The sequence below is a fragment of the Cavia porcellus genome, unplaced genomic scaffold, assembly GCF_034190915.1.
Source record: "Cavia porcellus strain 051 isolate PalLab524CR breed Dunkin Hartley unplaced genomic scaffold, mCavPor4.1 scaffold_6, whole genome shotgun sequence".
NCBI lineage: Eukaryota > Metazoa > Chordata > Mammalia > Rodentia > Caviidae > Cavia > Cavia porcellus.
In genome coordinates, this window is record NW_026947489.1 from 33,698,127 (window position 1) to 33,707,032 (window position 8,906).

Genomic DNA, 8,906 nt, shown 5'->3' on the forward strand with positions numbered 1-8,906 from the left:
ATAGACTTTCCTAAGGCAAACCTTAAAATGAGGTCATTGGCATAGCTATCCAGAGATTGGGCCAGTCTTCAGTTCCATCCAATTCAGTGTGGGAATGATGTAATGGATCTCCTGCAAGAAGGTAGAATTTCAGTAACTGATGGGCAAGCTTTCCCGGGCATTCCATTCACAGAACTATGATTGAAATAACGTCAGTGAACCTCCTCCCACATGGGCATTCTATCAGTCAGCATGTTGACAGAGAACGCAGTGTGTATTTTTTTTTTTTTAGCATGACTATGAGTTATATCTGAACATTCAGATTTGTTGCAGCCGTGATGCAGAAAGCAAAATGCTTTACATGGTGTTGAGAATAGTCACATGGCATGCCAACCCTGTGCCAAAAGAGCTTGAGTTTCCATTTCACTTTCCAACAACACTGAGATGCTTAAGTTGGCAAGGAGATGAGAAAGATTTAAAGTAAAGATGTGGACAGGAAGTCACTGAGGTAGGAACTTGAAGACACTTAAATTCTTACACATACTCCCAAACATATGTGCAATTAAGCAAATCTGATTTCATAAAACATGAATTATTTGCTTGGGAAAAAAATTTTAAAAACATAAAATACTTTTAAAACGCAAAGGCCAATGTAATTCACTTATACCAAGTCCTCTTAAGAAAATATTAAGAGACGTTCACAACAATTCATTCATTCATCATTCTTGCCTTTGTATTTAAACAATATGAAGAACTCACCAAGACTTTGACTTTAAAGCTTATAATATTCTATCAATTAGACTCATTATGAAAAATTACTGCATGTTTCAGTTTAAGGCAGGCTAGAATCATGACAACAAAATATAATGCTCAACCTTAGACTGAATCCTGTACCAGACAGGGAAAAGTGAGGTTTTGAACATTATCTGATGAGTTGACCAAATGGGAATTCATGTGATAGAGCAGATGTTAAATTATTTAAAATATGTGAAATGTAAATAATCTCCCAATTGTTAGGAAAAATACGCTGAAGTATTTAAAGTTTAGGATCCATGATATATATGTTACCCTAAATAGTACAGGAAGAAAACCAAAACAAAGTAAGTAAGAGAGTACGTGATAAATCAAATGTAAGAAAACATTAACAACAGGTAGATCTTGAAAAAGGACATATGGACATTTCGTAGCTTTATTTTGAAACATTTTGGTGAATTTGAAATGATTTCCAAACAAAATTTCTCTCAAACCTATTTGCAAAATGTGTGCAAACATAATGTCCTTAAATCAAGTGATGTTTTCCCTCAAAGATTTATAGGCATTTGCTTGACATGTTGATTTTCTCAGCACCTCAGAAATGAGCTTGTCTTGTGTAATTGAGACTGATGGCATAACTGAGGCAAAACTTTCAAAATTTCTCTGTCCATCTTTCCCCAGATATGGGGCATACGTGCTTTTTATTTCATCCAAGAACTAGTGATTTCTGTTTATATCTGTCAGTTATATTATTTATGTATAATTATACCACTCATATACAATCATAATTAATAAAGCTAATAAGCACCCTGAAGTTTTCAGTTATATACTGTAAGTGGGAAATATCACCAGGTAATCCTTTTAAACACATCCCTATTTTTCTTAAAACTACATTGATGATGTATGGTATCTCACATCTGTAATCCCAGCACTTGGGAAACTAAAGTAGAAGGATCATGAATTAGAGGCCAGGCTGGGCCACATAGTGAGAACTTGTCTCAAACAAAACAGAACACGTTTAAATGTCACATGATTTATCATACCATGTAAGTATGATTTATCTATAATACAAATAAAAGGCAAAATAAAGGATAAAAAGAAGTAGGAAGATCTTTTTCAACTAGGAAGGGTAACAAAAGATGGAAGGAAGGAAGGAAGGAAGGAAGGAAGGAAGGAAGGAAGGAAGGAAGGAAGGGGAAAATGATTTTTAAAAAGAGATCAAGGGAAAGCAGTGGAAATAGATCTTTGTACTAGGAAATGGATTAAGAGTTGGAATAAGCAGGGAGAGATAGAAGGGAAAAAGGACCAAAAGAAGCAGGAAGAGGAGAAGAAGAATTTAGATGTCTTATATATGTGTACAAAATCCCCACAATAAATGTAATTCTGTGTACTACTAAAAATACATAAATAAAATAATGGAAGAAAGCAAAACATCACCCCCCCCAGTAAAAGAAAAAAATGAATTACAGAACCCTTCCTCCCTTTCTTCTTCTCTTCCCTCTTTTCTCCCTCCCTCTCTTCCTCCCTCGCAGGGCTCAGCCAGCTTACCAGCCTCTTGCCGTGCTCTAGTCTTGCTTTCTTACAGGTGCTGACCCTAATAAATCTCTTGCATGTTGGATCTGGTCTTGGCATCTGCTTTTCAGAGGACCTAGACAGCATACCCTCTTATCTTCAAAGGCATCCACGATGGACTAGAGGTTGCCTTTGCTTATCTTATGAGATTTGACTGTTTCCCAAACGTTCATCAGAAATACACTAAGAACTAGCTATGGTGAAGGCAGTCTAAGCCAATGTTTATAAGATTTAGCTTTGAAGTAAAAGATACAGGAAAAATAATTAGTGGAATCAAATCTCTGACACAGTGCAACACATATTACAAAATAATAGAAACAGAATTGTGGGGTTTTTCTGCACTCCTCTTTTATAGGTTCTATGCAGGCTTCCCATATTTCTAAAGACAGTAGGGTAGCAAAATGCCGATATCCTTGGTTGTATCAAATCCCTATTTGATTTCCCAAGGAGACAAATTTACAACCAGGTGATCTAAATCAGATTTTGGCTATTCCTGTAAATCTAAAAGGTTTGTATTCACTAGCACTCTCTTGGATTCCCATAAATGACGGATCTCATTTTTTGTTCTCTTTTAAAAAGTAACTCATTTCATTCTTGTTATTTACCCAATGTATAACAACAACAACAAAAAAATGTTGCCTTCACTTTGGGTTTGAGAGCCAGATATCTACTTGGGTACCATATGCATCCATCTCTATATCCCGAGGCAATCTCAAATTCAGCTTTTTAAAAATCAAGCTTAATTTATAGTCTCTTTATGCCTGTTTCTGTTTTTGCTTGTTTGCTTTTTTTTTTTTTTAAGTGGCCTCGGCACTCATCTTGCCTTCACAGCCAGCAGTCATTTTACCTGACAGTCCAAGAATTACACCACCGCCACTTTTTAGGCTCTGCCTTCCTTTATTTTGTTTGTCACCTAATGATATTCCTGCTATTCTGTCTATTAAAGTCCTCTCTATGGCAACCAAGATGCTTTTTCTAAAAATACAAGCATACATGATTTTCAGATATCCTCGAGTATTTTTCAGGGTTCATTTCTTTTAGTATATCCTGATAAAACCTACATGCACTCAAGTACACAAATGATAGTTTTCATATATTAATTATGTGCCATCTGCTAAGCACCAGGAGGAGTCCTTCAGAATCCAAGAGAGAAATAGTATCATTTTAGATAAGAAAAATTAGAGAAGTTCAGAACCTGTTTGACATAAAACTGACAAAATACAGGGAAAGACCAAGTCTTTTTAACTTAAATATGATCCTTTTGCAAACATTAAGATATAGCATGCATGCTACAAAAGTATAGCTCTTAGGTGAACAGTGTGGAAAGTTTAAACAACTATATATGCCCCAATAATAATACAGAGCCTTTTCATCATCCTTCAATTTCCCCTCTACTTAAGAAAAATTGGCTTATAATTTACATACACTGAGTGTGCAGTTTTAAACACACAGCTCTTGAAGATCATTGTTTTAACCTTCTACTTTTCATACACACATTACACTTTGTTGTTTAATGTCATTATTCAAGGGATCAGGCATTTTCTTTTGATGAGATGACCTTACTACTTCTGATAAGATCTACTCATTTTCCAAGTATCAAGGTGATTTTTCATTTATTTACTTTGTTTTGTGTTCCGTTGTTTTGTTTTTGCAGTACTGGTGGTGTCTCTGCTGGCTAGACAAGTGTTCTACATCTTGGTTATATACCCAGTCCCAAGCACCAGTTTTGACAGTATTTCATTTCCTTGCCTCTCTTATAGCTCAAACCCCAGCATTAGCTAATCTTTCTCTAATATCCCCTGGTGATTATCATTTTATTTTAGTGATTTACTTATTTATCACTCTCATTGCAGCCTAGTGGCTAGGTTGTGTGCATAATCTCTTGTTTATACATCTTACTTGGCCTCTGATCTCTTATCAACCACATAGTGTTCAAAACATTTGTTGAATAAATTCATGATACTAAAGTCGTAGGCCAGTGGCTTGAATGTCATGTGTGAAGTTTAGATTTTATGCCAACATAACAAAGATCTGTTAAAGGCTTTTTAAAAAGAAATGCAATGATTTGATCTGTGTTTTAGGAAAGTATCTGATAGCAGTTTAAAGACTAATGAAGAATGGAAAAAGAGCAAGTACAGGAAGTTGACTTGGAAAATCATTGCAGAAATGCAGGAAAGGAAACATTAATTAAATGAATGAAAATATAAAACAAAGCCCAAAAGTTCAATTAATTTCCAAAAATTTCTAAGAAACATTTACCAGACTTCAGTGGGGGGAAACAAAGGAGGAGAAATCAAAGGTATTGCACAATTTTTGGTTAAGAGAAAACAGATAGGTGTGCCAAAAAGAAAATCCTGTAGAAAGCAGAAAAGGAAGAAAAATTAATGTAAAGGCACGTAAGTATACTATAAATAGGTTAGATGTGAAATAAACATCATCCATGATCTCAGAATAGTCAGGACAGGAGATGAGGCAAGTGCTTAGTGCTTTTTCCTTTTGACCCTCTGCATACATTTTTAAAAGTTTTCTTAGTGTCCTAGGATCTTTCTGTATTTTTTTTGCACCTTTGTCCACTGACTTCCACTTGGTTTTAGGCTACAAGAAGCACCAACAAAAGTTTGAAGGATAGGAAAAGAATGAATTTGGCTATTTATTTCATGACTCCTTCCTTTTCAGGTCACTGTAAGCTAACGTCATCTCCTTTTCAAAAGGCACAGTTTCTGTCCATTAACCTTCGCTAGGCAGCCACTCTAGTGATTCTAGCAATGGCTTCCTCCCCTTGTTCCTCCCCAGGCCTTGGGGCACTGAGGCCAGGGTATTAACCATTCCTTTCAGAAACTGTAAGTAGTCTCTTTATTAAAATCTCTCCAATGATCCCATATGGAAGTGCCATCTGTTTTCTGCTGAGACCCTGATTGACATATAAAGATGGTACAGAAAATCCTTAAAGACAAAAATCACTCAAGGAAATCATGTAGAGTAAGAGTGCCTACAGGAAACCAAGGGTAGAATTTAAATTACTCAAGAAACTTGTAGAAAAATTAGTTTAAAAGAAACCAGGTTGGGGGGGGGTGAAGAAAAAGATTTCAAGATTAGGTATCTTAGTTACTTTTCTCATTACTGAGACCAACTACCTGACTGCCAAAGTTAAATGGAGGATTGGGAGGAGAAAGGTTTACTTTAGCTCATGGTTTGTAGAAGTTTCAGTCCATAATCAGCTGACTCTAAGGCAGGGTGGCTTGGCAGAAGGGCAAACATTCATGGTGATAGAAGAAATCAAAGTTAAATAAGAAAAGAGATAGAAAGGACCAGCCTCTTTCTGTCCCTTATTTTGTAGGCAAATTACTTGCCCTAAAGTGGGTGGAAGCACTTGGATCCTTAATCCCAGTATTGTACCATGAATCAATCACAAACTCATTCCATCACTACCAAAACATCTGCCCCCATGACCATGTGAGGCTTTGGAGGGACATCCAGACGCAAATTATAACATTCCACCCAGGCCTTGAAAGATGCATGCATATTCCCTTACACAAAAGTCTTGTAATCCATCTCCAACACTTGCCAAAGTCCTAACAGTTTCAGTATTGCTGAAAGGTCCAAGTCCTAAGTCTTGAGACTTAGGCAAACTTTTTGCTGAGAGCCTCTGCTCAAATGAAAAGAAAATCAAACACTTGCAACATTCAATAGCAAAAAAATAGACATTTCCATTCTAAAAGTTACCAACAATGGGCATAAAGGAATGGGACCAAAGTAAATCTAAAACCTGGCAGTGCAAGCATTAAACCATTTAGTTCCATGTGCAGCATCCAAAGTAATGTGTGGCAAGTTGTGTATTTCAAAGGGTTTGAGTGGCTCTGCCTCTATGGTGGTTGTAGTTCCTATGGCTTCTGTCTTGGATCTGCTCTGCTTGCTCCATCCAGTTTGCCTCAGACGATCCATGTTCCTGAAATCTGCAAACTTTTGGGGTCTCCAGTGTACCTCTGGTGTCATGCTCACAGATTCACACATGGCTTTCTCAGAAGAATACTGCCTGCCCTCTCAGGCCTTCTTCTAAAATCTAGGTGGAAGCCTTCCTGACCTCACAACACTGCCATTATTCATGTACCTAAAACCAGAGCCAAGTGGATGATGCCAAGATCTGCTGCCAGCTTCAACAGTAGCCAAGTTTCCCCTTCTGTGTCTCTTAGCTATAAGGGTTACACGCCTGAATCTCTGAACACTCTGAATCCAATTAAAAGGAACAAATTCTGTAGCCCACTACTGTTCTAGAACATGGTGCTCTGGTGCTCTCTTTTCAAATCAGAGTCTTTCACTTTTAAAATTTTGAGACTGCAAAGGGTAGAGTCCTGCTGCTTCTTGAGATGCCATCAGGTCATCTTTCTATTCTCCTGTTCCTTCTCAGAAATCAAGATCTCTTCTGCTCTGTCTTTACAGTTCACAGCTTTACTGGAGCTTCCTTTCTGTTCAAACTTACAATGTTTAAAAACGTTCTGCTGGGCTCTTTGCTCTTGATTTTCAACATAAACCTGGCTAACAGCTCCCAACAGTAGCCATGTCACTGCCTTAATATTATACTACTTTGAAATTACTTATTACAGATTAATTAGTATACCAACCTTAGTCTAAGTCTCAGGTAAAGTCTCTGGACATGAGCAAAATACAGTCAAATGTTCTGTCAAGCTGTAACATATATTATCTGGAATCCACAGCCAGTGACATTCTTCTTCCCAGGTGAAACCTTTGCGCTTATTATTGGCAGGATTTCTATCAGCCTTCTTGTCTTCTGAGCTCTGGCCAAAATATACTGTACAGTACAATCTAAAGTGTTCTAGCTCTACTTATTTCAGCCAAAATCTTCAAACAACTCCAAACTATTCCCACAAGCCATTCCCAAAGGCCCTTGAACCATATGGTCAGTTATAGTCACTCTCTGGTACCATATTCTGTCTTAGTTACTTTTCTCATTGCTGGGACAAAGTGCCAGACACACAAAGTTAAAAGGGGATATGTTTATTTGGCTCACAGTTTGTAGAGGTTTCAGTTCATAATTGGCTGGCTGCAGGGCAGGGAGACTCAGCAGAAGGACAATCATTCATGATGACAGAAGACAGTAAAAGTGACAAGAAAAAGCCTCCTACTGTCACTTATATTGTAGGCAAGCTACCCGCCCTAGGACAGGTAATAGCACTCACACCCTTAACCCTAGCACTGGACTGTGAATCAATCACAAACTCTGGATTCAGCCATCACCAAAAAGTCTGCCCCCATGACTGCATAAGGCTTTGTGGAGACAGCCAGACACAAACCATAACATCAGGCAACACTTTCAGATGCCATGTGGAAGTCAGAATGAGCACAGAAGTAGCACCATTTGCACTTAGGATGCCATTGGTGATTTTTTTCTAGAGTACTTTGGTATGTTGACAATGGTGGGGCAAGATGCATGGCTTCAGGGTGCTGAGGACAAGTAGATGCAAGTATAGATGATCACAGATTTGAAGGGAGAAGAAGCAAGGCAAGATGGTACTGTTTGGGAGAGTAGGGTAGGAAAAGGGTTTTAAGGTGGAGGAAGTGTACACGTTTAAAGGTCACTATCAGTGGAGAAAAATAGTTGGTATATAGGACACAGGATAAATGGAAAGTGTATGAGTCAGAGCTATAGTTTGGATATGCTCTGAGTTTGTTTCTCAATGGTTCATGTGTTGAAATTTAATCTCCATTGTGTGGTATTAAATTGTGAAAATTTAATATGATTATGATATGTAAAGGCAGGACCTTTGGGTGACAAAAATTGGGTAAAGTCATCAGGTGGAACCTCCATTATTTACTACTATTAATTTTTTAAAGGATGAAAGACCAGAAGATACATGTACATATTTTTTATCTCTTATCACATGATGCTCTGGGTCGCTCAGTCTCTGTGAGCAAGAAGGATATCGCCAAATGCAATCTTTTAGCATTAGACTGGAACTGTGAGCATCAAAAGCAAAACACAAAAATAATGCTCATTTCTTTTCAAAGTCACTCAGCCACTGTTATTTTGTGTTAGCAACAAAGAGGAGAACCTCTGGAAAGATGCAGAGTGCTAAGTAGCAGACCCTGGACTATAACAGCTTCAGGAAGAAAACAAAGAAGGATGGGGACCCCCAGTAAGGATGTAAAGGGGGATTGAAGCCCAGCAGGAATGTGAAGAGGCAGCCCTCAAAGCAGACAAAAGGAGATAACAGGTACTTTCACCCTGACTCCTGGCTTACAGTACGGGAGAAGAAGATTGAACCTACAGAGTCACAGTGAAGGCAAGAGACTCCATAGGACCACATGGGAAAACATGTCAGTGGAGCAGAGCAGTGGGTGCTGTGAACTTCAAAAGCTGGTAAGTGTCTCCAGTATAAGCATCACCTGGAAAGGAAATTTGGCCATATGCCTTTTTAGGGAGAAGACAACTGAACCTGTTAAAAACATCACATGACTGTGAAATATGCACACTCATGTAAGTCGCAGCACAATTTGGTATAGATAAATCTTGGAAACATCCCAGATGTCCATCTTTGGTTGAATGGATAAAGAAAACATGTTTTTTGGTATACAATGAAATATTA